The sequence below is a fragment of the Sus scrofa genome, chromosome 12 (assembly GCF_000003025.6).
Source record: "Sus scrofa isolate TJ Tabasco breed Duroc chromosome 12, Sscrofa11.1, whole genome shotgun sequence".
Taxonomy (NCBI): Eukaryota; Metazoa; Chordata; class Mammalia; order Artiodactyla; family Suidae; genus Sus; species Sus scrofa.
The window spans coordinates 8,736,098-8,762,740 of NC_010454.4; the positions used below are offsets into that span (position 1 = coordinate 8,736,098).

The 26,643-nt window shown below is 41.9% G+C and overlaps 1 long non-coding RNA gene across 6 annotated transcripts in view; it reads left to right on the forward strand.

Annotated features, from left to right (window-relative positions):
* LOC102165790 overlaps window positions 47–26,643 on the forward strand; it is a 56,193-nt gene continuing 29,596 nt past the window's right edge. For 5 of the 6 annotated variants that reach the window (XR_001299792.2, XR_002337045.1, XR_001299790.2 and 2 more), the window contains exons 1-2: window positions 47–169; window positions 4,099–4,367. This is a non-coding gene — a long non-coding RNA (uncharacterized LOC102165790). The remainder of the gene's footprint in view (window positions 170–4,098; window positions 4,368–26,643) is intronic. The other variant, XR_002337046.1, reaches the window with a different exon arrangement.

Sequence of the window (26,643 nt, forward strand, 5' to 3'; positions counted from 1 at the left end):
AGGGTAGAGTTCTCGCGAGACTGCACAGCCTCTCTGTACACGGCCCGCCACCGCCATCTTGGACTCAGAGGTCCTGCAGCAGATCTGCGCTAAAAACTCTGGTCAGAAGGCGCTGGTTTCCAGGATTGTGCGTGCTGCGCCGTATGAACCCAAGGAAAAGAAACAAAAGGTTAGACTTTGTTTTATTACCCAGATTCTGTTTATATTTCCCAAGAATTGTTAACAGGTTTTGCCAGTGACGGCTTTTCGCCTTTGCTGCAATGAAACCCTAATCATCTTTCATAGGGAAGAGGGGCTGGTGGCGAGGGGACGGCTCTCGGAGATGGAGAGAATCTGCATTATGCCTGTCTCTAACCATCTTTTAACTTTTCATCGTCCATGCGCGTTTCCTGTGAAAGACTTATCATGTGCCGAGTCACTCACTCATTCATTCAACAAACATGTATCCAGCACATGCTTGGAGCGGAAGAGGGCTAAACACTGTCTCTGTTTTAAATTAGTAATTTTTATTGGGACCATTATCACTTTACCACATACTTAGGTTAAATATATAAATAAATATTCTCTCCAGCTCCAACTCAATCTTGAAATGAACATAATTTTAAGATTTTTCTCCTGTGATATTCTGCAGCTTTCAGTTACCACGGGTCACTATCTATTTAAATGGCATTAAATCCAGTCCTTTGACTCATAGAAGAGTCAAATTTTACTCAATAATTCAAGAGTCCTTAACTTTTTTTTTTTTTTTTTGAGAAAACTCAATGAATAGTCTGACCCTACATTTCCTGTGTACTGGAAAGTCAGTGTTGCTATGTATGCCTATGGATTCTCTTGACATCAGGGTGTTTCACTGTTTTATACTTTGCTAATTTTACCTTCAAAGAAATTCTAGGACACTTTAAATTTTTTCTTAAAGAGAGATGAAATTTATTAAAATTATTTTTTCTTTTTTAAAATATATTTTTATTAGGATATAGGTGATTTACAGTGGTGAGTCAATTTCTGCTGTACAGCACAGTGACCCTGTCATACACACACACACACACACATATACACGTACATACATATGTACATATACACACATACATACATACATATTCTTTTTGTATTATCTTCCATTATGGTCTGTCCCAAGAGCCTGGATGTAGTTCCCTGTGCTATACAGTAGGACCTCATTGCTTATCCATTGCACATGTAATAATTTGTATCTGCCAGCCCCAAACTCCCCATCCAGCCCACTTCTCCCCCCTCAGCAATCAAAAGTCTGTTGTTCTGTCTGTGAGTCTGCTTCTGTTTTGTAGATAGGTTCATTTTTATCATATTTAGATTCCACATATAAGTGATACCAGAATTGACTTACAATGGCAATGTTGTGGTAGTTTCAGGTGCACAGGAAAGTGAATCTGTTACATATATATTTATGTTACATGTATCTATGATATTGATATATATGTATCAATATCAGTTCTTTTTCAGATTCTTTTCCCATGTAGTCTATCACAGAATACTGAGTAGGTTTCCCTGTGCTATAAGTAGGTCTTTGCTACCGAATTTGTGGATAGTAGTGAGCACTGTCTCTAAAAGTTATGTTTCTCCAAATGTCACCCCCCATCCCTCGGGGCCCTGCAGAACTTTTGAGGGAGTGCTTCTTTGAGAGACGGTGAGGGAGGCACAGATACATGCCAAGCACACTCTCCCTCGCTTCTGCATTCTTCCTGAGCTAGAGATCCCAGGCCTCTCTGCAACCCTGGGGACCAACTGCAGTGTGTCCTAAAAGAGGGCGGGTGTGAATTTTGAAAATAACGTTAAAAAGGGCTTATGTGGAGATAGCTTATCACGGTCCACAGACAGCCTCCCAGTGCTTCAGCTGCTCAGAGTTAACAAGGATTTGTCAAGAGTGAGTGCTAAGCCAGGATCCCTCTGTGTTGGCCCCTGAGGCTAGTGCTGGGGATGAAGGTGCCTACGGCAGGCCTCCTGAGTCCTTGGCAGGGCCAGCATACTGGTGGAGGGTCAAGTATATGGCCCGGTTCAGCAAAAATTAGCAGTCGCTCCAGGTGGTGGCATTGGTCATTCACGTCCCTAAATGACCAGATCACATCAGGATAGCGCTGAAATCTTGTTTGCCTTGGTGCAGTCTTCCTAGTCAGCTGCTCACCTTTTATGGGCATCCATTCACAAAACAAAAGTGAAAGAGATGGAAAACTCATCTAAACTAAAAAATTGGAAGAGCAGTGATTGTAGAAATCCGGTCTGGTTTCAGGATTTGGGATGATTTGTGTTTCTGTGGGGGTTTTCTTGGACCTGCAATGAGCATTTAAAAAAAAAGCAAAACTATACTGTGTTCTCAAATTTTGACCCTTGGGCCCGTTTATTATCTGAAGTCATGGGATCCACAATTGTAGGACCCAGGATCTTTGAGGGACCAATTGTGACACATTCTGTTTTCGAGGGCTGTTTCAAATCTAAATATCCTTTGTCAGTGATTTATGATCTTCCACGATTGTTTGTTTAGTTTCCTTGGTTTGAAAGAAAGAAAAAAAAAGACAGCTTTTAGGGTCAGCCTTTAGCGAACAGCAGCTGGACATCCCCACAGCCTTTGGCTTCTGCTCTGACCTGCGCATCATGACCAGCAAAGTGACATGTCCCCAGCCCGTCAGGGGACATCCAGAAATGCCACTCCCTCTGTTACAAGGAGGTTCTGCTGGTAGGGGTTGGGGGGTGATCAGCAGACCTGGCTGATTCAGATGGAATTCCGCTCTTCACGTTCAGGCATTTTGGGTTTGAGAAAACCCCAAACACTTTGAGCCCCGGGCACTTTTTCCATTAATTTTTTAAACTGATGTGTATGTCCAGGGAAATTTAATACCCAGGTTTCTGATTCATTTACACTTAACTCATCAAAATATTGTTCTGTAAGAGGCATTCAGTGTCCAAGAAATCTTAAGAGCCTTTTTATAAGCTTTTAAACTTCTCTTAAACATTAAGAAACAGAAGTTGCAGTCTCCCCAAAGTAAACAGGAGTGAATCCCTGGTGGGGGGCAGGGAGAAAGAGGTGGAGAATAGGCGCCAAGACACACTGACCTCAGCCCTTGAGACACACCAACCCGGAGCCCAGGATTTTCCAGTCCCCTCCTGGCATTCACCATCTCACCCACAATCAGGGAAACAATGGGTGGTTCTACCTTTTTGAATTCTGAAGGCAAAGACAAGCTCTTTTAGGGGCCCTGCTGTTGGCAGAGAAAGCTCCCAAGGGTTCTCCAGAGAAGGGTAGAGACTCCAAAATTTTACTTCCAGGCAGGACCCTTTTTTTTTCCCCCTTCAAAGAAAGTCCTCATAATGTGTCCTTTCATTTATAATTTTATGAAGGTCTCAATTGAACATGTAAAGAAAGTGGAAAAATTCTAAGTTGCCGTAGATGTTTGGCAATTTTCCCACTCCACTAAAATCCCCGCCCCCCTCAGTGAAATGGTTTCAGAGCTTCCAATAAAAGGGGGAGGAGGACCTTGAGGGCAGCTGTCTGGAATCAGAGTCTTCACAAAATACATTTGTGCTTTAATTATTTGGGTGTGAGCTACTTCGCTTTTCGCCTGATTTCACTGGGCTTCCTAGGGTAAAAGGGGACACTCTTGCATTCCCCAGTGCCAGTAATGGCATTGTAAATAAAACTGGGAACTCAGGTATTTTATCTCATTTTACCAATTAATCTGCAGCGTAGTAAATGTCACAGAATCTAGCATCTCATTTGTTTATTGTGCAGTTGTTCTCATGTTTCCAGAAAGAGGAGGAAACGAGAATAAATGAAATCATCAGTGATAAAAATTTTGTTATTATTTTTTTTTTAATTCTCATAGTCTTGAGCAAATACAGAAAGCATTTACATTCAGAAAAGAAGCCAAGGAAAAATGTTATACAATGCTTTTCAGATTTATCGACTATATTATTTATTAAGTGGAGGCTTTTTTTCTTGGTCTCAGTTTCAAGTTATTTGTATTCGCAATATCTATTTTTCTCCTGCTGTGTTTTAAACAGATTCAGGCCTTCTAAAAACTGGTATTTTACTCAGGTCAAAATATATTTTCTGTTCTTCCATGATTTCAGGTGCAGAGATCAAGATCTTTTACACACTGTAAAAGCTGGTGATTACAGAGCAGATCAAGAAATAAGAAAAGTTGGAGGCTCAGCCAGGCAAGACCCTTGTCATAAGAGTGCAAGGGAAAATGTGTTTTGTGAATCCTGTGCCGTATTTGTGGATCCAGTGCCAGCGTGGGCTATAGATGGTCTTCCTTTGCAAGGACCTTTCCAGCAGAGTTTCTTGAGACACGTTTTTTGGTAATGTGGTCCAATGTTGCTGTAGTGTTAGCCATTTGGTAAGGAATGCTTGATATCTCTAGGTTGTCTGATATAGTGGTAGAGATTTTTGAGGAATTGGCTTTAGAATTTCTTCCAGGAGTTCTAAGAGAAGATGAAAGCCATCCTTCTGAATAACAGAGTAGACCTCTGAGTACTTTACGATACTCATCTTTTACTTACTATTGAAATGTCTCCCTTTTTTAGTTATGCTGCGAGCCACACGGCAAGTCCAATGTCTCCCTTTTTTAAAAGTCGAATTTCAAATAGCATTATTATCATATTCCCCAAAATATTGTAGTTTACTGTTAAATTCTTGGTATTTTTAAACTGTTTTCTTGTTGATAAAAAGTTAAAATGATTTGGGAGTTCCCGTTGTGGCTCAGTGGTTAATGAATCCGACTAGGAACCATTAGGTTGCGGGTTTGGTCCCTGCCCTTGCTCAGTGGGTTAACGATCCGGCGTTGCCGTGAGCTGCGGTGTAGGTTGCAGACGCGGCTCGGATCCCGCGTTGCTGTGGCTCTGGTGTAGGCCGGTGGCTACAGCTCCGATTAGACCTCTAGCCTGGGAACCTCCATATGCCACGGGAGCGGCCCAAAGAAATAGCAAAAAGACCAAAAAAAAAAAAAAAAAAAAAGTTAATATGATTTGTATCTTTATATCTGCTTTTGCTTTTTTTTTTTTTTTTATAAAGAAACCTCCTTTAGAATGTTTAATTTTTAGCATTCCCCAAACCTTAGGTGTAGGATGTGTTCCAATACTGCTTTTGTGCTTTTTTCTTCCACTTAATTTTTTAAAGAGCCCTATTGAATTACAGTTGATTTACAATGCTGTGAGCTATACAACAAAGTGATTCAGTTATACATATACACATACCCATTTTTTTCAGATTATTTTCCCATATTGGTTATGGCAGAATATTGGGTAGTGTTCCCTGTGCTACACAGCAGGTCCCTGTTGACCGTCCGTTCCAAATACAATAGTGTGCATGTGCCAATCCTAAACACAATGGAATATTATTCAGCCACAAAAAGAATGAAGTAATGCCATTTGCAGAAACATGGAAGGAACTAGAGATGATCATACTAAGTGAAGTAAGTCAGAGAAAGACGGACATGGTGTGATCTCACTTATAAGTGGAATCTTAGAAAATGACACAAATGAACTTATTTACAAAACAGAAACAGACTCACAGAGTTCAGTAACGAATTTATGGTTACCAAAGGGGACAGGTACGGGGAAGGGATGAACTGGGGATTGGGGATTGCTTTTGTGCTATTTAAATTATCAGTTGGCAAAGGAAATTCTTGTCACTGGAGGGTAAGTCTACTCTTATTTTCAGCTAGTTTAAAATGTTCCTTTTTTTTTTTTTTTTTTTTGCCACCCACAGCATTTGGAAGTTCTGGGGCCAGGGATCAAACCCTCGCCACGGCAGTGACAGGTCCTTAGCCCACTGAGCCACCAGAGAACTCCAAAGTTTTCTTCTCGAATCAAAGTTCCTGTAAAAAGAAAACAGCTTCTGTGAATCCAGCTGATACTTATTAGATAATTTCGTTCTGTGAGGTCTATGATCACTCTGTTTACTGTGACAAGGGCCCCATTTCATAACTGAGAACATTGTGACGTAAAGTAGTCACCTGATGCAGACATTGATTCGATAAACCAGTACAGCTGCTTGCAGTGCCAGGTTACTTGAGAATGTTGTCTGAACAGCCCTCCTAACCCCCCCTTTTTTCTTTCTTGGCACGTTCCTGGGCCAGGGATCCAATCTGAGCTGTAGCTCTGACCTACGCCACAGCTGCGGCAATGCCAGATCTTTAACCCACTCTTCTGGGGCTGGGGATCGAACCCGGCACAGCCACAGAGCCAAGCCAGATCATTAACTCACTGCACCACAGCAAGAACTCCCTGGATGGTCCCCTTGTGATGAAGTTGGGTTAATGACCTAGTATGAAAACCGGGACTTCAGGTTGAGAACATGTGATAGAGCTGGTCACATTTTCTTTTAAGTTCATAAGAACAATTCTTGTCCCCAGAGGCATATTTGCTCATCTTAGTTGTATATGTATATTTCTAGTAATTATTTGCTCATTGGTTCACTTAATGAATATTGTCTATTGGGTGGATAAGGCTGGAAATAGAAGCAGAAAGGTCATATACCTGGCTGTAGGTGAGATGTAGGGAGAAATAGTTGGAAATCCATGTCAGGAGGTTTCATGCAGGTACTTTGCAAAGCACTTAGCTTTTTCTGATGACTTTCAACTTGGCCATGATTTCCCATTTAGGAAACTTGTATCCTATTTTGCTAAGAGGACAGGAACATGTACAAACACCCCAGAGTTAACGTCTTTTCTGCTCTATAAACTTCACCTCAGGTAGGTCTTTGGATTTGTCATGAAACATCAGATTAGCCTGATTGAAACTGTGATTCCTAGTTCTGGAAATATGCTAATGATGCCAAAAGCTCTGCTTCCTTTTTTGTTGCCGTATGGCTCTTAGTCACCAGGAAAGGAGAGAGTGAATTTCCAATTTATTTCCAATTTTAAAACCTTTATTTGAACATTAAACATTGTTTTTTATTCTAGTTAGATTCTAAACCTTTCTTACAGTAATAGTAGAACCCACACCCCCCCCATTGCCTTTTTCTTTATGGGCCATCAAACCAGAAGAAAACACTAATTAAATGATCATTAGCTTGAGGAGGAATAATTATACGTAGATTTACATGTTGCCTTTTATGTTCAAAGAACTGCTTAGGCATCAACTAATTAATCTATAAATGAAGAATACTTCCAGCATTACTCTGTAATTAGACAATCTCAGGGGACGCAAGAGGATTGCCAAGGGGGAGTTCAACAGTTTTGCAGGCCTCTGTGGCATTTGTTTTTTTCATTGCTCAGGTAAAATGGCCAGACCTGAATTCAACTGTCAGCTCATTACTCTTATTTACAAATAAATTCTTTTTAAAAAGGCCAAAGTTACGTAACTGATGAGGAATTGGAAATGAAAACAAATGAATAACCAAAAGTATTGCCTTTAATCTGAAACTTTTTATTTTTTAAAAACTTTATTCCCCGTGAACAGTGAACTTAAGTGAGTCTGTTTCATGATTTTTGGTAGAGTGAACTTTCTTTTCTGTACGGGTGTACTCATTTGCAAAAGCTGTTGCTCTGTGTGTGTGTGTGTGTGTGTGTGTGTGTGTGTGTGTGTGTGGTGGAGGGGTAGAGAATTAATAATTCTTTCAGGCCTTGGTTTTCTCAGTGTTAAGGATATGAGAGAGAATGGATCCTAAATATATATTGAGAAAAATGACAAACAATTTTGCAAGTGTTTTTGGCAAACCAATGTTTGTGACCATAAAGTTGTTTCTTTATTAGATGTTGGAAATCCCTGCCCTGTAATGATGGATACAATAAAGTGTGGTGTGTCTTTACAAACTCATGACCAAATTGCAAAAAATCAGGGATCATTACTAGTAACAAAAGGTGGTTCTCAGTGTTCTTAGCTGTATGTTGGGTTGGAAGGTATGTGATATTAAAATGTTCAGCCTCTGTGACCAGACGGTCACCAGCTTTCCCTGAAATACTGTTAGTCTTCTTGGCTTCAAGAAATAGAGGGATGTGACAATAAGAGAATTCAAGTTTCTGGATTTGTTTGTTTCAGATGAGCTTGTGTGGAATACTGATCTTTCTCCAATTCACTAACTAACTTGTATGTGAAAATTACACGTTTGGGGGAAAGTAGCCTCCATCAGTTTTGAAACTTGTAGCTCAGCACTTATTTATATTAACTTCTCTTTTCCCCCTCACCACTTACTTGCAGTAACTTAAAAGTGATGATCCGCTTTTAAATTACAGTGTGCAAAGTGGGTGTCTTTGGAAGTTGTAACTTAATTTCCTCACTATGAACATGCAGGTTCCAACCTGTCAAGACAAGCATAGATTTACCATGCCACACAGGCACTTGATATGAAATTCAGAAAGTTAGGATTGTTAGAAGAACTAGAAAGCACAGATTGCACTCAATTTGGGCAAAGATAAACAGAAAACATGCTTTTTTTTTTTTAAATGAAATCAGAGATTAAATGAGTTGATGGAATCAAGCCTAGACATTCACATAAGCCAGAGTGGAAAATTATAGACTAAAATACATCTGATATCAAAGAGAATGACTCTCTCCAAAAGCCCTCACTTTTTATTGGGATCAAGGATTTTTTTTTTAATAAGCTCAGCAACTCCTAGGATTTTAAAAAGAAAAATAAAATCTTCCAAACAGTATGGCTTTTATCCAACACTTTTGTGATTTTCAAATGACCAGATTTGAGACTTTTAATCATCTCACACCTAGGGATTTTTTAATGTGTGTTTTAATTTGTGAGGCATGTCCTCAGACAAAATGACTCATGAAAAACAGAATCAGCCTAATCTCCCAGTTGGCCCTATTCCTCTATTAAATCAAGAAAGCCAATTTTGCCTTGGGATTTTAGAGTGTCCCCAAGTAGCCTTTAAATTTATGCAGTGTTCATCTTGCAGCTATGATCACTGGTTTCTTTTGAAATGCACTTAAGCTCTGCTTAAGTAAATCCATTCATGGACAATTATTTGGGAAATGGGAAAATCCTTTTCCAGGTGGAACCTTTCTTCCCGGGCCTCCTTATAACCTGAGTTGATACTCTTTTGGTTCATACAACCCATAGGTCCCACTCTGAGCCTGTTTTATAGAGGCCATATATTTGGTGATATGTAGCCTTGAAATACAGTTGGAAAGCATGGAGGAGCTAACATAATAGCCTTTGAGGGTTACTGGTGGCCTCTGAAATTATATTTCATAGAAAGTCCCCGCTGGCTAAGATCTCCCTTAAAGGGGAAATAGATGAATTCTATTGCATATGTCCCCCCCCCCCGCCCCCCCGCCGCCAGGAAATCAAGCCTCAGTTCTCTTGGAGTTGACAATGTGAATGTCCCTGTAATTTTCCCTCAAAGATAAAATGACACTGGTTAAAAAAACAAAAGCCTTCTGCATCAGGAGTCACTGTAGGAGTTTGAATTACCTGATCACAAAACTTACTTGTGCCTCTAAATGCTCCCATTTATTTATATTTTATTATATTTTATTTGCATCGATAATAGGATGCCTGCTCTGCTTTCCCAGTGCTATGCTTTTATGGATCGGGTAAGCACAATTCATGATGTAAGCTCAGGTCACTTGATGTCCTGAGGTATCCACCATGTTTTTTCAAAAGAAGGTACTGATCTTTGGAAGACAGCATAGATTTGCTCCAAAATCCTGGAGAGGTGTGCAGTCTTCCTTGATGATGCTGTCTTGGCAGATGCTAACATGACAGGGGAGGCAAAGCAGCAGTGTAGTTTAAGGAGTTCTAGCTCTAGCATCATAAAACAGTTACCGAAGGGCAGATTTGGAGCTGAGAGACAGTACTTTGATAATTGGCCATATATGTTGTCATCCGTTGTAAGTCCATAGCAATCTCAGATATATTAAATGTGACACAAAGTAAAGGTATGTGTTTACTTATTTAAAATCAAAAGCAAAACCAGAAGTCTGTTAACATTTCCGATTGTGCCGGAAATCACGTGAAAGTCTTAACGACAGCAGAAAGGAGGACAGCGTCATCGGCAGAGAAAGTCTAGGAGAATAGTGAACCCGGTCTCATAAGGAGAGCGACAGCTCATTTGACTTGTTCGCTGGCGTGCTACAGCTTTGCCCCACAGGGAGAGGCTCTTCCTACTAGTATCTTATCATGTTTTGAAAGCAGAAGCTTAAAAATCCCAGCTAGGCTAGCTCACTATGTGGCCTTGGGACCTTGCAAGCTTACCTTGTTTTCATCTTGCAAAGTAGGGTGGATAGAGTTCCTGCCCTGTGTTGGGTGACCAGCTGCCCTGGTTTGCTTAGGCTTCTCCCAGTTTTAATTCTGAAAACCCCAGGTTTTAGGTAACTCCTCAGTCCCGCACAGATCGGTACAGTTGGTCATTTTCTGAGAAGCAAATAAGAAAATGTGTGCAATATATGTGGCATGGTACCTGGCACATACGATTTTTTATTTTAGTCCATGGATTGGAAGGGGTCAAACATTATCAGTTTTTCCTTCCATGCATCTTGGATGTGCTTTTGTAAAATAAGAGGGAAATACAACTTTCCATAACCAGCTGTCAGATTTGGTCAGAGTCTTCCTGGAGACCAAAAGGAACTCGTGTCCTCTCGGAGGACATCCCAGGGTAGGAGGGTTCCCATTCCAGGGGTAGAGATGGCTCATGTATTGAATAGCTCTGTGAATAAGGGCATTTTGCAGTTTTTGTTTCCTTTGTGCTGCAATGATGTGGCTTTCATTTCAGCCCTAGTCTTATTCCCACAGACATTTTCAGCCTGAAAAGCCTGTTGAGTCCCAAAACTTCAACCTTATACCCTTCCTCCTAATCACAACAACCAACGTATATGAAACACTTTCTATGTCACAAATGACCTTTAAGCACTTTTACATCTATTAACTCATTAAACCTAATAGCAACTCAAGAAGTAGCAACTGTTGTTTCCACCCCCCCCCCCATTCTTCATAGGGGAAGACACCCAGACACAGCTGGAGAAACGAGTGCGGAGCGTAGGAGTTAGTCGGGTGGAGCTGTGGTACAAATTGGGCGGGCTCTCCTCCTTCAGTCTTAACTTTCCTCACTTATAAAATGGGCTAATAGTAGCTGCTCGCCTAACTTGCAGGGCTGTTAACACAGTCTCATGATTTGGTATCTGTGAAAACACATCAGCTTCCGAATATTAGATAAACCTGCTCGCATGCTTTCCTCGCACTCTTATTTGCTCACCCTTACCGCACACTCTGAAACTGCAAATGTTCTCAGAGATAACAGGGCTACCCTAAGCAGATCCCCTCTTTAATCAAGGGAATGACTCCAAGGAAATACGGGTGAGATTTAGAACAAAGAATTGTCCCACGTCCTCAGGCCAGTGATGCCCCCACTATTATCCCCCCTTTCCAACAACACTTGTTGCTATGAGACAACAAAATCCAAAATGAGGTCCCCAGCATCCCAGTTGCACAGGACAAAAGTGGACCATGCAGCTTTGGAGATGGGAAACAGACGATAAACTTTAGTCGAGGGTTGAGTTACCATCGTGCAGCCTCTAACTGCAAACTAATTAGAATTCAGGCCTGTTTCTAAGAAGCCAGTGGAACAATGATGTCCTTGGAGCACAAAATAAAAGGGTCACTACATTGGAGCTTGGGTTTGCTTTGGATTACGAAGCTCAGCAGAGACGGTGTGGTGAACACGGTGCAAATTATTCACAATTCCCTGGCCCCTGTTTAGCACCCACCCACACAACACTCATTCTGATTAATGGAGCCTATATATGCACGGTGACATCAGCATCGGAGCGCCAGAGCATTAGAAATCTCACCAGGTGTGGCTAGTTTATTTTCAGGTGTGGACAGGATGGTCATTAAACACAGAGCCAGATTTGGTCTCCTACCTAAACTCAACACCTCTGCCACTCCACCCCTGGCAGCATTTTCATGCCTGCAGAGCCTGCCTTTTCCTTGTTGGGCATGCAAACCTTTCACTCATCGGAGGCCCAGAGGACTTTGGAAGCCTCGGATGTGTCAGTATCAGTCAACTAATGGAAGCCATGTGTTTGCAGAATGGAAAAAACCTGGCATCTTAAGGATCCAGACTGTCTCACTGTAAATGAGTCTAAAGCAGAGACTTTTTGAGCCCTTTTTTCTTCTTAGGTAGTAGATCCGTGGCCATCTTGCTGATCACCTATTGCTAATGCTATTCCAGGAGTTCCCTGGTGGTGCGGCAGGTTAAAAGGATCCAGCATTGTCACTGCTGTGGCTTGGGTCGCAGCTGTGGTATGGGTTTGATCCCTGGTCCCAGAACTTCCACATGCTGTGGGTGTGGCCAAAAAAAAAAAAAAAAAAAAAAAGAAAAGAAAAAAAAAGGATAGTGCTATTCCAAATGATCCCACTCGGAAACAGGAAGGGCCCTTTCTCCAGCGCAAGGGAAGCGGCTGAGATTTATTGAGTACGTATTAGATCCTGTGCCATTTATTACTCCAATGGCATAGTGGTCATATCCACTGCTGTGTTCTCAGTGCATCTACTTGCTCAGAGCTCTGTCTTGACAGATTTATTTAATCCTGACCCTAGTGGGGCGATAGGTGTCGTCATCCCCCTTTTATGGAGTGGAAACATCCTCCGGAGACCTGAGTAACATTTCTGCTGATGGAGAGGAATGGGCGTAGGGGTGGGAGCCCACTACAACTTGTATGCTTTTTGCCCCTCATGGCATAATACATGGGAAAGATAGAAATTATGGTGCTAATTTTATAGCTAAGAAAGCTAAGTTTAGGGAGTTTGAGTAAACTGTCCAGGGACATGTGGCTGGTAAATGACAGTGAGAGAATCTTAGCACAGTATTTAAAATAGTCTGTGTAGAGTTCCTGTCGTGGCTCAGCGGTAAGGAACCCGACTAGTGAGGACCCGGGTTCGATCCCTGGCCTCAATCAGTGGGATTAAGAATCAGGCATTGCTCTGGCTTTGATGTAGGCTGGCAGATATAATTCCAATTCGACCCCTACCTGGGAACTTCCATATGCTGCGGTGCAGTCCTAAAAAGACAAAAAATAAAAATTAAATTGTCTGTGTCGTCTTCTGTGCTTGACCACAGGGCAGACTCTGACGAGAAGGATAAGATTTCCTGATAGACAGATGAAGTGCATGATGAGGGCAACAGTGTAACAGCAGAAGCATCAAAAGAGGGAGAGTTTTTTTTTAATAAAGACTTCAGCCGTCTTGTGGAAATGCCAAATAATCAAAGCTGTCATTAGGAAAACAATAAAATCTTTTGGACTTCTTATGATTTTATGTTTTTGTATCTTCAGTTAAAAAAAAAAAAGGTCAAAATCTCAGTGGCTAGAAATAACCAAGGCATATCATTTATTTGTGCGGCACAGTCATGGGTCAGCCAGCCCTCCGTCTTCACTCAGGGAAGCAGGTTTCCAGCAACTGGAACAGCCCTGGCCTCACTGCCATAGGGAGGTGGCCCGGGCCACTGTCCACTGTCTCTTAAAATCAGTCTTCCACTGGAAAGTGTCTTTCTCCTGTGGTCCCATGCCGTTGGGCAAAGCAGGCTTCACAGCACACTGGACTTAAGGAGGTAAGGCTGGACAGTTCCACCACAGGTGTGGGAGAAGAAAACCCAGCCTCCTGGGGGATAAACAATGATAGATAGATAGATAGGTAGATAGATAGATGGATAAGATGGATAGATAAGATAGATAGATGATAGATGGAGGGATGTGGAGGACAGTAAGCTTTTCAGTGTTTGGGGCTCCCAAATTGCTTAATTCTTTCCAGAAGGGAAGACGCAAAGGCTGGATGCTCTTTCCTCTATTTGAACAAATTGAAGCAGCAAGATTCCACCATCCCGTTTTCTCTCCTAGCCCCTGCAGTTTGCTCCTCCTCCTCTTCTGCCTTCCACCTCTGCCCCAGCTGATGAGGACCTGCTTTCTCTCTGGAGGGATAGTGAGGCCGATGACTTCTTTCATTGATGGTCTCCGAGCTGCTTTCTCGGGCGGTTTCATAACAGCCTTGACATCTGAATCGCCTTCAATTCAGAGCAGAGCTAGGCAGCCTTGCTGCTCTTGGTGAGAATGAGGCTATGAGCGTGCTCTGCAGGGGTTCCCTGGCTTCCCTTTTTCTCACCTCATCTGAAGTTCTTCCTGCTGACCCTCTCTTTTCACGTTAGCATCTGAACCCTGGAGAGCGAGATGAAGGTCACCAGTGAAGAGGTCAAGTGAACCTTGGGAGTCTTCTGTGGTTTCCCTCTTTTCTCCTAACCTGTGGGGCATCCCCCTTCCTGCAGATGTGTAATTTCAGAAAACAATCTGCCTTGTCAAGGAGCAGCCACCCCCACCATGTTCACCCCAACACAGTTACCTGTGCAGTGCACTCCGGCACCCAGGCTCCAAGTCCCCTCTGTTTGCTCCCCTATCGCTGGCTCTTACCGGTTTCATCCTTTCTGGAGATGAAAGGCTGTGTCTGAAAGGTCAGTTCTGATGATTCTGGGCCGTTTAATTAAAGTCACCTGAATGGCTCACATCTCTGTTGCAGTCATCCTAAGGCCTGGTTTAGCTCTGACAAAGCTCCCAAAGGAATACATTTTGACATTTCTTCAAAAATTGCTTGCAAACTGAGATGTTTTCAAAAGTAAGTTCTCATTAAAAAAAAAAAAAAACAACAAAAAACAAACAAAACAAAACTTCCTTCTTTTTCTTTTGTGGTTCATTAGCATCTTCTAAAAATTTTTTTCTCTCTCTTTCTACTGGAAACTAGAAGTATTTCACCCTGGCTTGCCAAATGATTTCTATCTCAGTAGAAAAAGAACTTGCTATTTCCTGAAAATCTACTACCATTACCTTTCCCTTTTAAAAAATACATTTTGTGCTGGGAATCAAAGTAACTTGATAACGAGTTAATGAAAACAAATTAATTCTGTCTGCAGTTAAGAGAGTCAGCTTGGCCTCACAGTTATTGTATTCACTTCTCTGGACTTGGCACTTTCTGGGTGTAACACTGTTAGGGAGTCTAGGTATTTTGGGGAAATAAACAAGGGCATACTATTTTCCCACTGGAGGAAGGTGATTATGTATGTGTAAATTATTTCAGATAATTCTGCAGGGGTGGGTGGGAGAAGTTTCATTCTAACACATCTGGCTAATTGCATCTAAATTATCATTGTGACCCTCTATTATGTGGACAGTTGGCATTGAATCCTGGGATGCAGAATAGGAATTTTAAAAAGTGTTTGTGTGACAGCTGCAAAAACAGTGTTCTAATCATCCTGGGTCTGTCTTTCCGGAACGGGATTGTATCGCAGTTGGAGAGGTGTTCTGACCTTCACTCCCTCCTCCCCTTCCTACGAGCCTTTATGCTCCCAAAGATAGCACATGCTCAATCCATAACCTTTCTGTACTTGGAGAAAGACCCCCCCAGTTTAAGTAAATACGTATCGTGCAAAGCTGGTAGGTTTCCGCACTCTTGTAGAGCCACTGGAAAAGGTTGCCGTAAAAGTGACATAAAGGAAGTGCTAGGGAGCTAGAGGCTACACTTTTTGTTTCCAGTTGTCCAGTCATATAGCCACGTGTCGATGAGACAGGAAGGATGCTGGTGATGCACGGAGGTAACGACAGTGTGGTGTATGATGGGGAGTGAGGGCTGGACATCTAAGCTGCCAGTATCACTGTCTGCGGGTTTGTGCTTGCTCTTGCTTTCCAGAGAATATCAAATCATACTGTAGAGGGAATCAGAGGTAATAAACGGTGGCATCCCAGTAGCCTGGTGTGGCCTCTTCTGAACAAAAATAAAATGTCAAGAAACCCTTCTTCTTCTCCCGTTGACCTAGCAGCTCTTTCTAACTGACAGTGAGTGATGTTCAAATCTGACAGTGTAAGGGAAGTAAGTTCTGAGATGTCTCTGAATCTACACCTCTTTGTTTCTGTGCATTCTCTCTCTTCCTTATAAAAATCTCCAATGAGGCTATACCTTTTCACTCATTAGTTTAAGGATTCATCTTAAGTCCAGCCAGAGATTTAAGGCTCTCCTAGCCGAGATGCATTTCTTAGGCTAACGCTTAAATATTTATAGAAATGCCGAAAGCAGACATTTCATATCCATTTTTATCTGAAGGATGCTTTCCAGATCATTTTACTTCTTTATGGATCTAATTCCAAAAAGTAGAGGGAGGGGCATTCCATTTCTTCATTATTTCAGCCAAGATGTTAGGGTTCCATCTATGGGCTGGAGAGCTTTTAGCCAGGAGGTTTATAAGCCACTCCAGCACAAGCCACCTGAATCTTCCTCCCCTCTGGATGTTTTGATGAGGTGACTTGGAATAGGGATGGATCTGTGGTCTGGTCCTGAAACTTGCAGACAGCAAGTGTTATTTGCCTCAGGATTCTGGGGATTGAGGTGTTTTGCTGTTGGTGGAGAAGGGCAGAAAGGGAGAAACCCAGGAGACCAAAGGGAGGATGCTAGCGATGGCAGTGGAATTCAGACGGGTGGGGAGGGGGTGAGAACTAACATTCTCCAAATAAGGCTCCCTGCAAATAACCGGGCATTTGCATTGGGTTTCTGGATTCCATTCTCAATATGCAGGCTGAGTCATTCCATTTTCTTCCTCCGGCTTTTCAACTTGCCTTCCAGGATTACAAATGGATATGATCCGCTAATGCAAAACTCAGGCTTGTGAGTACCAGGGCTATTTAATATTGAGAGTGGCCATGAGATCTTGGGGAAAGTTCAGTAGAGAATTGTTGAAGCATCAGTTTAGGTAATCTAAGCTAAATCCACCTTATCCCAAGTATTTGGATATTTTTGGTAATTTTTTTTTTCATTCTGAGTTATCAGTGAGTCAGACAACCAGCATTGCATTTTGATGATGTGACTTGGGCTGCAAATGATCCAGGTAAATGCTTATGTTCCCTTTCCAGGTATTAACACAACGTACTTTCTTGTGGCCTATTAAATGTGTTCTTTTAAAAAGGTCAGCGAGTTTTCATAATAAGTAGGGATTAGGGAAATGATATGGGAAACTTAAAGTAAGACATGAGAGGACTTGAACTCAAGTTTCTGATTTACTCCTAACTAGCTATATGATCTTACTAAAGCCATTTAACTTCTCTCATGGTCGGAGATCTTTAATAGGAAATGAACTGGCTAAGATGCTGTGAGCAAATATCTAGGGAAACCAGTGGGGATGTACCACTGATTTCTTACCTCTCTGTCACACTTTTATAGTTCTTTTTGCCAATACTTTATTTAAAAAAATACTTAACTGCACTCTAGCCAGAATATCGAGGTAAAGGTCGATCGTTTCTATTTTTTTTAAATTGAAGTGTAGTTGATTTTACAATATTGTGTTAGTTCCAGTATAGTTTCTTAAAGGCAATTGTAAATACGGGTAGACTAGAGGTGGAATTTAGGAACGCCCTACCTACAGTTAGGTTTTTCTGCCCCCAGCACTTAATCCATTCCCCGGTGAAGCTGGGGCTCACTTGAGATTTATTTATTTGCATTAAGAACGTTTTCTCTCAAGAGTCTTTGCTGGCTGCCTATATTAGTTTTCTATTCCTGACATAAAAAATTTACCATAAATCAAGTGGTTTAAGGCAAGACTAACTTATTAGTGTTTTTCATAGTCTCCATAGGTCAAAAGTCCAACATGGGTCTCACTAGGTCAACATCAAGGTGTTGGCCGGGCTGCATCCCTTACCAGAGGCTCTGGGGAAGAATCACTTTCAAGTTCACGCAGTTCTTGTCTAATTTACTTCCTAGCCGTCATGGACTAAGGCTCGTTTCCTTGCAGGCTGTGGGCTTGGGGTGGCTGGCATTCCTTGGCTCGTGGCTCCCTTCCTCCCCTCAAACCCAGCAACAGCAAGTCAGGTCAAAAATTCAAGTTTTGACTTCCCCTTTGACCTCCTTTCTTGTTCTTGCTTCTCCCACTGCCTCCTTTCTGTTTGGTCTGCCTTCCTCCTCTTTCAGGCTCACAGGATTAGACTGGGCCCAACTGAATAGTCCAGCCTCTCCTCCTCACATTAAGGTCAGCTGGTTAGTCACCTTCATGTTCTCTTCAAAGTCACTTCACAGCAGTACCTAGATTCGTGTTTGCTTGAGTAATCAAGACACAGATACCATGAGGGTGGGAAGAAATCATCTTTAGAATTTCTGCCTAAGAAATTGTCCTACAAGGTAACCTAAAACTATGATCAGTCATCTGTCCCTTTATGGAATTGGCCTAAAGGGTGGATTTCTAGAATCACTACCAGTTAAAGGAAGTAGATTTCTTTTTGTTATTAAAATAAATGTCCTTTGACTGGTTAATAAATGGACATTCATGGAGGAGATTACTTTAGTGTTTGAGACCAAAAGTTAGAATTTTTTTGGCAGAGAGCACATGAGGCAGTGGAGATCTAGGCTAGGTGGTATAGGCAGAGGAGGGGTCACTACTGGAAAAATAAATGAGAGAGATCACAAAGGGGGGAAATAATTAACACTGCTCTGATATCTTTGAGGTGAGAGGTACCTGCTGACTTATAAATAACACAACGTCATAGAAAGATTCACTGCTTCCATTTGAAGTATGGCCGTGAGAATGAGTGAAAGAAATATTTGAATATTTGGGAAAAAATTTGAAGAGCTTTGCATGAGCTGGGTATGAAAGAAATCCTTTCCTCTCCCTTTTTATCCTCCTTAGATTTTTAAATTGAGCCCATTGCCCATTACGCCTAGCCACCTGAAATACATTATTTATAGCCTGAGAAATAGTTTTAGAGAGCTAGACATTTAATGTTTAAATATAGCATGTATTGTTTTCAGGAGAGAAGAATTCATTGCCTTCTTTGGTGACAGCATAGACTATATGTGTATTTCTATTTGTTGATACATATATATGTATAGATAGCTATGGATTTATATAGATAGATGTGGATGCATAAAAAATTGACATAAACATGCCATGTTATCATTAAATAGACATAAACACAAGACTTTGCATTCTCAAATGAAAACAATGGCAGTATTTGCATAAGTAAAAAAGGAGTCTTACAGGTTTGATTTTCACCCAGATTCTATTATTACATGACTCTTCCTTTTCCTAATCCTCCTTGGGGTAGATGTGCATATCATCCAAATATCCAAACAGCCGTACTCCCCAGTTGCAAGTCCTTTCCGGGGCAATGGGAAATGTATTCCTTTTACATGTTCATTTTGTGGTCACCAGGGTTTCCTGTCCACGGTCTTTCTCTGAATTCCCTTTGGGCTGCATGTGGCCTGCGTTTGAAGGAGTGACTGGAAGACAGCCTTGCTTTTGATAAAGGCATGTCATTTCGTCAGGTCCCACACATTCACAGAGTCTGACCTACCCATGGTACCTAGGGTTTTTCAAATCCTACATTTGTCTGGGTGAAGTTGACTATTGTCCGCTGTTGGGTCCTTGAGTGGAAGTAACAGGGCTGAGGGAGAAAAGAAATCATATCCTGTCAATAAGCGCCGAAAATATTTAGTGTGGCAGGCTCTGTGTTTTCTTTCTTATGAAAAGCTGATTAATATTCAGTGGTTGAAGGTTAATACCCCCTTCTTTTTATTCACTTTACATCCTGCACACAGCAGTGACTGTTCCAATTTCAGCTCCTAATTCATACAAATCTGGTTCCAATCAGGAGATTAGAAACTTACTACCTAAGCAGAAACAAATCACACAATTGCTAAGCTTATCTCTCTACCCATGCACAGACACATATATGCACTTGAAATGGACTCACTCACAGACGGATGCAAATGCATGTGGACCAGCAACGTCCAATCACTGTGGCTATATCTAGGAAGAATTATTTACTTACACAGGGATGTGATAGGGATGGATGAAACTGACACCAAGAAAGCATCGTCTAAGTGTATTCATGTATGCAAAGGTCTTTAACCTTACTCAATAATTGTGTCTCTGTGAAATTGTCTATAGCACAAATATTCCTGTATTGAGTCTATTTTAAAGATGTTAGAATGAGCCATCACTTAAAACCTCTCTATGCTACGTCCTCTTTGATAGGTTACCCACAGCAACTCAGTCAGTTTTGCTCCAACTTCATTTTTATGTTGCGAGGTTTTTGCAAAGTTGGATACGCCACTTGTTTAGACGGTGAACTGGCAGCGGGATGAACTTAAGAGTCATGATAATGAAGGTTTTTCAGACCCTGTGAGTAAAGCTTCAAAACAGGTCACCAAGGAGGGAGGAGATTTGTATTTCCTGAAGATCTTTTGAAATTGTATCTCATTTGTCTGGAAAGGATTAAGAGCAGACCTGCAGGGGTCTGTTTTTAGGCTCCCTCCGGCTCCGCCGTGTGTCTGTGACTTGGGACTCTCTGTCCTGTTTCACGCTGGAGGAAAGAGAAGTTGAGGTGGACATCTGCACGCAGGATGGAAAGGGAAAGAGGGGAGGTCCATCACGGTTGCGTATTTCGGGCAGTGGCACATGAAGCTTGACCTTAAAGATTTAACCAAAGATTTATTCTCCGATGGTGAGAATAATGGGTGCTGAGCTTTTAAATATGTTTTGTTGCATTTATTTCTGCCCAGCATAACATAACCTTTACACTGCTAAAGAAATGATATAGTGGGACTAGGAAGAACATCTTAGTATTCCAGACCCTGAGTACTTTATCTGGGGGCCTTGATTTGGGCTGTGATTTTTTTTTTTTTTTTTTTTTTTTTTTACCGAAAGAATATTTCCCAAAGCCTTGGAGAGATGGGAGTCCATGAAATGGTATTCCAGCTTTTTTGAAGGCCTAAAATCCATCTATCACCTAGAGAGTCTAAGGAATCTATCCTTCTTTTCTTTCTTCGTTGACTCTTTTTTTTTTTTTTTTTGTCTTTTTGCTATTTCTTTGGGCCGCTCCTGCAGCATATGGAGGTTCCCAGGCTAGGGGTCGAATCGGAGCTGCAGCCACCGGCCTACGCCAGAGCCACAGCAACGCGGGATCCGAGCCAGCCGCGTCTGCAACCTACACCACAGCTCACGGCAACGCCGGATCGTTAACCCACTGAGCAAGGGCAGGGACCGAACCCGAAACCTCATGGTTCCTAGTCAGATTCGTTAACCACTGCGCCACAATGGGAACTCCCGTTGACTCTTATATTAGGGAAAAAGGCAAAGGACAGAATTGGGGATGAAAAAGCATTGCTTCCACAAGCAAGCCAACACTCCTCTCTTACGTGTCTCTTCCACGTACTAGGCCCAATGATCTTGGCCTCTCTAAACCTCTTCATCTAGGCCGAAGATGAAATAATGCAATAGATGAAGATGGCAGTTGGTACATTGCAGGCCTTGAGTGGTGGTCATTAACCATGGGTTTTGGGGAGTTCCCTGGTGGTCTAGTGGTTAGGACTCAGTGCTTTCACCCATGTGGCCTGGGTTCAATCCCTGGTCTGGGGGACTGAAATCCCACATTAAGCTGCTATATCTCATGGCCAAAATAATAATAATAATAATGGTTTTGTTGTGGTGATTATGCGATTTGTTTGTGAAAATATTTGGAAATCTGTACATTGCTAAACAAATTATGCATCATTATTATTTCTTGGTGCAGTTACTATCAGCAAGAACTGCACTTCTAATAAAATTTATAACATCCCTGTCAAGATGCTTGATTTTGGCTCAGTGGGTTAAGGATCTGGCATTGTCACTTCTGTGGCTCATTATCACTGCCATGGCACGGGTTCGATTCTTGGCCCGGGAACTTCTGGATGCCATGGGTGTGGCCAAAGAGAAGTCTGAGAACATGGAGGCCCAGACCTCAGGTGGATCTTCCAATCCAATCCTAAATGTAAATGTTTAATATAAACCTGATGTTAACGTGACATATGTGAAAACCATAGTTCTTTTGTGGATGCTAGTTCACACTTACCTGGGGAAGAACTGGGAGTCTTACCTGGGACTCTCCTAACCACTTTCAGACCTGCATCATCCTTGTAAATTGTGGTCAGGTACACACGACTTCAGATTTACTCTCTTAACCATTTTTGAGTGTATGGTTCAGTGGCATTAAATATATCCACATTGTTGTGTAACCATCACCACTGTCTGTCTTGAGAACCCTTTTCATCTTGCAAAACTACAGCTCCCTTCCCTTGAACAAAAACTATTCCTCTCACTCCCAGCCCCTGGCAACCACCGATCTACCTTCTCTCTCTTTGGTTTTGGCTCGAGTGAGGTGCCTCTGCTGGGTGGAGGTCCTCTTATCTGTAGTTCCTTTTGTGACTGGCTTATTAATTCCCTTCACATCATGTCCTCAGGGTTCATCCACAAGGTAGGCGTCCTCTTTTCGCATGAGGGGGAAGTGGTAGCTCTGACCCCCAGAGATGTGGGGGGGAGGGTACCAAAGACCCAGCCTGTTTAGAGGCTGATGACCTCCCCGGATACTGACCGGGATCCAGGATGTGATGGCAACATTAGCCTCACTCCTAATTGGCGATGATAAACCACAATCGATGGGTAGCTCCAGACTTTCTCGGGGTTCTGAAAAGAATTCTAGAAGACAAGGACTTCCCATGGAAAAGCACACGCCCTTTAGGAGGCGGAGGAGGCAGTCACGTGCAGACTTGGAGGTCGGTTGCGCCGGGGTTTCTTCCTGCAGAGGGGCAGTGCCATTGAGCACTTGCTTCTAACTTCATGCCATCAGGAGGAACTCTTTGGCTGGTGGAAATCCTATGTTCTCTTCCTGCCTTCGGGCGACTGTACAAACTTACATAAAAAAGAAAAAAGAAAAGAAAAAGCTCCAGCTCCAGCATAGCTCCACACAGGGTGTCTAGCCAAAATGCAAAGTTTTACCACAGCGCACAAGCAGACAGTGTTTTTCAAGTGCGGGAACAGAGTGAGGTGCCTTTCAGCACCTTTTCCGGCACTTCTTTAAAAATGATTTAAATTGGAGGCAATAGCATCGAATGCTGAACATCTGACACTCAGACAAGACTTAATGAATCATCGCTTTAACAACATCACTCCTCTCCAGCCACTTCACTTGGCATCCGTGGCGGTTGTTTTTTTTCCCACAAAAACATTTGTTCTGCAGACCATTTGCTTGTTAGAGTAACCTGGGCAACTCTTGGTCCACGGCAGGGAGAACTGGCTCAAGGGAGACTGCAGAGCCCAGTTCCTCTGGCATCCAGTCTCTCTGGGTCTGAATTTCAGAGTTAAAACCACAGTGTTCCTTAGGAGCCTGACTTAGAACCACTCTGGGTCTCTTCTCAATTCAAAACCTCTTGCCAAAAATATAAGCTACACAATCAAATGTCGATCTTAACCCCACAGTATCCCAGCATTGCCATTTGACTGTTTTGAATCAAAAAACAACAAAAAAAACCTGAGTGATTTTGTGGGTAGGAGAATTCCAGGGCTGGGAAAAAGACACCCATTCTGAATCTTCGAGTTAGAGCAAGTTATCTTTGTTGTCATAAATGAAACCTCTCCCAGGGGAGTCGGGCAGTATAACTCACAACTTGTCTGGCAGTTTGTTAAGGACACAGCAGAGTGGACAGAGGCTGCCCAGCTTCACTACAGACCAAGCATTAGTGTCTTATTCACCTTTCAGATGGGTCACTGTCTGATGGGGAGGCATTGGCAGGCAGAGTGGTGGGGCCGTTCCCTCTGTGGCTGGAATGTATGCAAACAATTTCATCTTCCAATCCAATCCTTAATGTAAATGTTTAATATAAACCTGATGTTAACACGATGTACATGAATTTACTGGCAGGCAAAGCTGGGATTTACATCACTCTGAAAATCAGATGTTCTTTGCATCGGGGTTAGGCGAACCTTGAAAGATGGCAAGGTTTTCCTTCTCAATGGCAGGTGCATCCCGAAAGCACACACACCCAGTGCAGCATTGGGGGACCAACCACTCACAGATGCCAGATTCCAGAGTGTAATTATTTCTCTGCAGACTACTCCATGAATGGGGAGTCAAGCTGTAAACCAGTGGCTGGCAAACTAAAGTCTGTGGGCCAAATTGAGCCTACAGTCTCTGGCTTTTTTGTTTTTTATTTAAAAGCCTTAATGGGGTATAGTTGATATACAGAAATAGCACATATTTAGTGTACAATCATACCTCGTCTTAGTGAGTTTTGCTTAATTGTGCAAATAAGAAAATAATTTATTTATTATTATTTTTTAACCAGTTGAGGATTCATAACAATCCTGTGTCCAGCAAGTTTTTTTTTCCATCAATGTGTTACATTTTAGTAATTTTCACAATATTGCAGATGCTTCACCAGTGAAAAGATTATGACTCCCTGAAGCCTTGGGTTATGGGTTGCATTTTTAGCAGTAAAGCATTTTTAAAATAAGGTATATGTATTGTTTTTCTAGATCTACTGCTATTGCATGCTTTATAGACTACACTATTGTGTAAACATAAATTTTATATGTGCTGGGAAACAAAAAACTTTGTGTGACTCCCTTTATTGTGGTATTTGTCGTATTACAATGTTCTAGAAACCAAACCCACAATGTCTTCCAGGTCTGCGTATTTACAATTTGATGCATTTAGACATATGCAGATGCTTGGAAACCATCACCACAATCAAAGTACTAGATATGCCCATTACTTTCAGAAGTTTTCTTGTGTCCCTTTGGGGTTTTTTTTTGGTGGTGTTGCTGTTTTTGCTGTTCTGGTTTTGGTTTCTTTTGGAGTAAGGACGCCTAACATGAGATCTGCCCTTGTAACAAATATTTAAGTGAAGAGGTTCCATTGATAAAAAGTTTTGGTTACACAAGGTGAGTAATTTCTAGGGATGTGTTGTACCACAGAGAGTCTGTAGATAACAATCCTATATTGTCCACAGCCGGTTTTTGTATGGCCCACAAGCTGAGAATAATTTTTATGTTTTTCCATGGTTGAAAAGAAAAATAATATCTCATGGCATGTAAAAATCATATAAAACTCAAAATTCTGGTTGCCATGAATAAACATTTTATTGGAAGATATCATGCTCATTTATTTATAGGCTGCGTGTGGTTGCTTTTGTGATCCAGCAGCAGAGCTGAATAGTTGTGCCAGTGACATGATAGCCCACAGAACCTAAAATGTTTACTCCTTGGTTCTTTACAGAGAAGGCTGGCCATACCCTGCTCTAGAGGGTCCCTCGGTAACGATGATGGTAACCTGTGATGATGACAATGACGGTGATCAGTGACTGATTGCGTCTTTCTACCAAGTACATGTGTGTTGCCTGCCCTTGTAGCATGTGGCATGTAGCAGATTAATTTTCGCTTAAAAATTATATTTCTTAAGTGTTTATGGGATTGTCACCTATGTGGACCCTTCCCTTTGTCTACTCTAGATTTGGGCTTTTCTACATGATAATGATTATCTGGAAAGATTTTTTTTCTTGAACCTTTCAGATTTTACCAGTTCTCCAGATGTTTGACGCTTTATACATTAGGAAAACCATTCACAAAACTGGCTCATCCTCATTATTATCAGAGAAATGTAAAACGTAAAATGTCCTGGCTTAATGAAGCAGCGTCTGGGGACGGAACTCAGAACTTTCGTTTTTAAGTTCTGCCGGTGATGCTAAGAGTCAGCCTGATTTGGGAATAAGTGGTCGAAATAATTATTTTATTTTATGCTTTTTCAAAGGGATGTGTGTTGTAGATACCACCGACTTGGAACTCTTTGACAGTGAAACTGATTTCCCTAATTTTTTAATCTTTACCCCCCCAGTCCCTCAGAGCTCTACCGTCTCTACCATCGTCATGGGAACAGGACTTCGTACCTAGGGGATGCTCAAACCTAGTCACTTGACTGACTGGATAGCACAGTTCCTGGTAACATATATTGACTTCCTTCCCCATCTTAGGAAAGAATTTCCCTATGAAAATAAAATTGCACTCACAGAACATTGAATTCTTATGTGCACATATTTAGAGCGGTCTGGGACTGGCCCAGGTTAGAGCAGTCCTTTTGTTCCTGGCCACATTTTCATGAAAGAGTCAGATAGACCTTCACTGGAAGTGAAAATGTCCACCTGGCCTTAATGTAACCTCCCAGGAAGATGAGGAGAAATTATCAGCAGATTTCATATCTGTACTTTTATGCTAGCGTTCTAATTTTGTTCCTTCAAGCTTTTAGGATTAATTTCCCTAGTTTATAGGCTGAATGGAAATGTCCCAAGGTCCCTTTGGCTCCTCTGGATGAAATAATTAGCTGCACATGCTATTCAACACTCCTCTATGCCTCAGCCCCTCATTAGTTTCAAATCTCAATTTAATTTCCAGGAGAAATAGTTCAGTGTTTCCTGAGACTTAGCAATAGAATCTGACCAACTGCAGGGGGTCTCATACTCAGACTGCCTTTTCCTGGTCCCTCATCCACCTTTCACCCTCCCACCCCCATCAGATCTCTGTAAGATTCAGTTTTGCTGCTCCGTGTTTGCAAATGGGACAGACCACAAATTGTTTCCTGAAAACCAAATGCTTCCATTTGCTCCCTTCCTAATTGCTCCCGGAGTTCGATTTGAAACCGGTTGCTCTCTGGAACAGGTTTTCTCAAGTTGATCTGTGGAAAATGGATGCAGCCCTAGGGTTAAACATCTGAGCTGTAAACATGGAGGGGGAAAACAAAAAAGGATTCTCGTTTGTGTCATTAATTCATTTGATGGTAACTGTGTGTAAACACCAGTGTTGTCCCTATTGCAATATGACTCGTACTATCCCT